Source organism: Alternaria atra (genome assembly GCF_907166805.1).
Source record: "Alternaria atra isolate CS162 genome assembly, contig: 22, whole genome shotgun sequence".
Classification (NCBI taxonomy): domain Eukaryota; kingdom Fungi; phylum Ascomycota; class Dothideomycetes; order Pleosporales; family Pleosporaceae; genus Alternaria; species Alternaria atra.
Window position 1 is genome coordinate 2,574,547 of NW_025091320.1, and position 6,000 is coordinate 2,580,546.

Here is a 6,000-nt window from a genome sequence, read left to right on the forward strand (position 1 = left end):
ATGATCATTTCTATTCTTGCTTTAAAGAGTTTTCTGTGCTGAAGGGAACACAACACAATGTGGACAGTGCCCCTGAGAGCGTGGATCAGGAGGATAGATGAGTGGAAGCCAGGGTGAGGGAGCGGGGGGTGAGGACTTACCTCTCATCTGTCTGGATAGAGGAGCACTAACATTAAACTCTTCTAACGCTAAGATAAATGGAACATTATATAATGTCCCTAAAGAGTTTATTTCATCATTCTAGTCCTGGCTCTCATTGCTGAAAACTCCTAAGCTGTCCTCATATAGCTGCCTGCAGTCGGCCGTCCTCATTAGCTCAGCACTGCACTATGGCTATCTTGGGTGCAAGTCTCTACCATTGCAAGATACTTGCTGCAAACTACCTAAATCTTTTACAAGTGTTTGCATCCCAGAAATCCTCGTTACCTCCTCTAAATGCATTAAAGAATTTAAAGTCAAAAGTCGTAATGGTGTCTAACTAAATGACTTGCACAATCCCAGCCTCACCACATCTACTTCACCCAATCACTGCCCCTCTCTAAGAGTGATGTCATGCCCAACACCTAGGTGAAACTCTCAACTCAATGGCCTGCTACTTTAGAGGCTACCCTTCCCTCCTAAATGGCTATAACTACTCCCAGCAGATTTTCTAAGGTATGCTAACCTTACCCCAAGTGAATTTAGCCCACACATTTAGAAAGGCCTCTACAGCTCCCCAAGCTCGTCATGCGCCTCAGGTCATTTACTCCATCTCATCCTGTTTTCACTTTCTCTTGCAGAGTCTAGATTAGCCCCGCTGTTCATCTGAATTTAAAAAAAAACTCTTTGCGTTTGTGGGCGTCTTGTTTGGCAGGGCATGGGTGACTTTGACATTACATAAAAAGACTTTATTACTATTCATTCAGTTGTGTGAGTATGGTGAGGATGAGAGAGCCAGGCGGTGGAGTGCAATAACATGTCATTAGGCCTTCTTAATAGGCCGTCAGCTGGATTAGTAGCCCCTAGTCAATGTAATGGTGAAATCTTGTTGGGCAGTATAAGAGCAGACGCTTTGTGAGGCAGCTGGGTCTTCGTGTCCCACTTGGCTGGCAGGTTTCTCTGTGCTGATCTTATGATGTTAAGAGTAAAGGTGCTGGGAAAAGCGAAATGCCGGGCATGACCATGGCAGTGACTCCAGTTTGCCAGGTGTGGTTGCTCACCACAGCCAGCGCGAAGTTGAGTGACTTAGGCGTTTGCCTCTTGGGTGTGACTGGATGTCCTAAGCGGTGGCACTCACAAGGCTGCCAGCTGCCTTGTTATGCGGGTGGTTTGAGATTTTGGGATGAGGGAGCAGGAGTTCTTGGCATCTAAAGGAGAGAATGGGCCCAGGCTACAGCTACAGTGTGAGGGCTGTGACTAAAGCAGGCGCGCTGCTCAGCGCTTTCCTTGCCTGCAGTTATAGTGGTGGTGTTGTGACATTCAGGAAGGAGAGTTAGTTATAAGTGGCAAGATACTCGGATTTCGCGCACCGTGCGCAGTTCTAGCCATTCAGGATTGTCTAAATCCTCTTCTCGTCAACTTTAATCCTTCTGGCGTGCCTGTGGCCTGGTGCTTGGTGCGCTAAGTGTGCTGCTTGCGCTGAAGCTTTGAGAACGGTTGGCATCGCGCCCAGTCAATACAGGACTTCCTTAACATGCTTTACATGCTCTTCTTCTGTGTTAGAGAAGATAAGGATGTTGTTTAGAGTATAATACAGGAGTCACATTAACTAATCCTGCAAGGACTTAGTAAATGTAGGCTAAGAACTGCGCAGAATTCGTGAATGAAGGGCATTACAGTATGCTTAAATAATGTGCCTTGTGCAGGCTGTCTTCTATACACTCCTTCTTGGGATTCTTACCATGTAGTAAGTATCCTTAACGTCTAACTGGTGTGGTGCTTTGCATACACAAACCTTTCTAAGGACTTATTAATAAGGGGCAGTAGGTGCTAGTTCTTAACAGTAATCCTGTTAAGACCCTAGTAGTCTACACAAAGACGCATTATACTATCTTTCTTTTTAGTAAAGAGGATAGGCGCCCCTACTAGGGACTTACTGTGCCTTATCTAGCTACGCGCTAAGTATTCCTCTAAATACTTGCGTAACAACTTAAGCTTAGTCTTAGAGAGGTTATACAACAGCTAGTAGGGTACCTTAGCCCCTTCTACGAGGTTAATAGCTAAATCCTGCGGTCTATAGTTCGCTAGGACCCTTAAGTCGTCCTCTAATCCTAATTAGGCAAATTTAGAGTATTGCGGGGGTAACTGCTCCCCTCTAGCCCCTTCTAGGCTAGTTTAGACTACTAAGGCAATAAGACAGCTATATATATCTACAGTAGGATCGCGCATCGTCTTTTCGAACTCCTTAGCCTCCTCTACCGTAATCTTCCTATAGACAGTCCTATCCTTAGACTTTGTACCTAAAAATTACTCTCTGTGTAGAGTAGCTAATCTTCAACAGTACATGTCTATCAGGGCAACCTGAGTATACTAGCTAGCTGCAAATGTTATTCACTATGAAGCAGTTTTTATTCTAGGTTCTTCCTTTCACGTCTCTAATCCTAATAGCAACCTCTGTAGTTCTATAGACCTTTAACGCCTTACTATCTACCCCCTCTACTAACAATCTTAGTAAGGGTTAGACTGTTAAGTTATGCTCCTTTGCGAGCATAGCGGAAATAAGGTTTAACTGCGAACCTCTATTAATTAAGGCTTCTACAAAGCCTAATTAGTAATAGCTGCCTTGGCTGTTGTGTTAGTTGGCTTTGGGTAGAAGCACGTTGTAAAGGGCCCTGGATCCCTGGGTCTCACAGAGGCATGCAGAAATGCAAGGCCGGGCAAGAGGACTCTAGCTCCTCTGCCTACTACACCTTTCTCTCCTAACTTAGGATTAGCTAACTCTTTTTAGGCCTCCTTTAACTTAGGACAATCTTTCTAGAAATGTCTAGGTTTATTGCATCCCTAACAGGTTGTATTTGGGTCTTTTAGGCCATAGGGTCTGATTTATGGACAGCACAATACAACCCAGGTTCCCCGTAGAGGCCTTCTTGGCCTTTTTCCAGGTCTTAGGGCCCCACGATCTTTATGTATCAGTTCTGGCAGCAGCCCTTCCTTTTTTACGGTTAGATGCTCCACTGTAGGTGCAGTTCCTTTATCTTGTTCCCCCAAATAAACCGTGCCTTCGTGTTGACACTTAGATACACTGTTAATATCCTTGGGATCTACCTATAGTTCCTTCTGCATCTTGGGGAGTGCCCTATCAAATCATGCGGTGCTGTTCTTTGAGACGTGTTCTCATCTTTATATATATATATATATATACGGACAGTTAAGCTAGAAGGACGTTTAGGTCTGATCTCTGTCTAAGCCGTTTTAGGTCGTTATAGGCTAGGACGTCCATCATCTGAGGCCTAAGGCAGTTAAGCATTACTGCCTTAACTAAACCTGGGTGGGCTCCTAAAGGGGGTCTCGTGGTGGTTGCGATGTGTGTCTGGGTGTAGTCCACCAGCTTGGTTTCGTCTAGAAACCTAATCCTAAAGTCTACTCTTTAGGTGTCTGTTGCTGGCTTAATAAGGGCGATCCCCTAAAGATTGCCTTATAGTTACGCGCCTAGCAGTTATACTGCTAGCGATTACAGTTACAAGCGTCTCTGGGTCCTTGGGGCCAGGGGCGCCGGATAGTGACGCTCTCTGCCCTTTAGGGTAATAGTGCGGGGAGAGAGACTGACAAAGACAGATAAGTCTCCCTATTGCACTTTGCGTTTAAGTTCCCTTAGCTTAGTTAGCTCACGGAGGTTTTCCTCTTACTAGCGCTAACGCCTAAGTTCCTCTAGCTCTCGTTCTAGCTTATCCTGTCTAGGGGCGTCCCCCCTAACAGTAGTGTTAGACTCTTCCTAAGAAGCTAGTTTAGGTAGTGCCCGTGTGTTCTAGCCTAGAACAGGGCGTCCTAGGTCGTTAGCAGTTAAGGTAGTCCCTTCCTAACGAACTTGCTCGTTAACGTCTAGTGTTAGGATGCGAGGGCTTAGGGAGTCGCGGTCTGTAACGTCCCCTACTAGGTCGACCCGTTGCTTGCTAGCCCTTCTTAAGTTGCGAGTTAAGGCGCTAGGTAGACTAGCTCTAGAGCTTATTGTTACAAAATCGGGTGCATATAGGTATTGTAGGGAGAGCAGTTTAAATGTCAAGCAATTGTAAGAGGCTAAAGCCTTAGTTAGTAGTACTTGGCCTGTAGCCTTTGTTATAGCTAGTTAGGATAGGCTGCAACCCTCAGAGCGTTGTTAGGGCTTTATCAGCGCTCCACGGACCCTTAGAAGTTTCTCGAACCTAGCACTACGTAATACATAGACTTAGCGCAAGCGTAGTGTAGCTTCTCTATCGAATTCATTACTGTTATACCTTGCACTTATAGTTAACCCATCGCACCCTTACAGCAATAGAGTCTTTATAGATACGAGATGCACCGCGATAGTAGAAGTAGAGGTATATTGCCTTGTAAGACTAGAGACGAACCGCTGTTGAGCTACAACAGCGGTAAGGTAGGCTAATATACTGCGATTGCTTGGCATAACGGCCCGAACGGGCCTAGAGTAGCCTAGTGCCTAACACAGGCTTACGTAGAACACAGGGTAGATCTTTATTAAAGCAGTGTTACGGTAACTACTGTAGTTCCCTGTTACAATCTAAACATAGAACCGAAGGCTTAAAGTTTTTTTAAGTTATCGGTGAAACCAAAACGTTGACCCGATAGTCGTCAGCAGTCACGTGACCGCTTAGTGCTTAGTGTCTTAGCACAACTAAGCGCACTAAGCAGGTTGCAGAACTGCTTAGTGCTTAGCACTCCTACAGGACTAAGCAACACTAAGCAACCTAACACTTATTAGTATATAGATAGTAGACAATGCACCCCTATAGTCATTGTGTTTAACTTAAGTTTTAATCTAAGGATTACTACTTAATTCTTAACCCCTCGTGTTATTCTATCGATCTACTAATCGTGCTAACACACCTCGTACTATTACATCGATCTACCAATCGTGCTAGTACAACCCTCTCGTCCATCGTCGCCCACTTATTCCCTAAGAACTAACCCTAGATTATCTTTAGACGATCTTCACATTCCCTTAACACTAAACGCGCTACAGAATCCGAGTGCTCTGCTAAGCACTAGGATTCTGGTAATTGGCCGGCCGGGCCTAGCGCTATGCGCACGGCCCCTATTAATAACTTCTCACTGCCTGTACATACTAATTCTGTTTCCTTACGCAACGTCTTGTTGTAACACGGGATAATAGAGGCTAAACAAGGGGGACGATTATGGTCTTAACATGTTTGCTTTTCTCGTAATCGCCTTAGCCTCTAAACCTGCTTATAAGCTGCGCCCCGCGCGTTAGCAGAGGGGCAAGAATTATTCTTACGACCTCCCTACCTAGTGTAGTAATACAGAGCTTTCCCCTACTATTCTCTTGTAGTGTAAAGCAAATACTATTGCCTATAACTACCCCTTACATAATAATTCTTCTCCCCTAGGGCTAATAGTCTAGGGATAGCTCCCTCTACACAATTAGCTAACTAAGCTAAGGTAGGGAGCTAAAGCTCTAGCCTCTTGAGCCTGTTACGAACACTACGCGAAGAACCGCTAGAACGAGAGGAAGACGCACTCGCAGCGCTTTAGGAGCGCATTGCGGCAGTCACGAAACAACGTAACGAACTACTAGCTCTCTAACAGCTACGCGAGCTAGAGGAAGAAGTCGCACAGCTAGAAGGATGTAAACAAAGCGTAACCCTAGCTAGATTAAGGGACAATGCCCCTAGAGCGTAGGACCCTGCTACGCGCAGTTAAGGCGCCGCTAAGCTAATAGGTTCCGCGTATACAAAACGCACGCTAAAACCTAAAGACCTAGCGGAGTACTAGGGCAAAACAATTAAGGAACATTGCGAATTTATTCGTTCTTGCGAGATAGCTTTCTAATTACTGCTACAAGAGTTC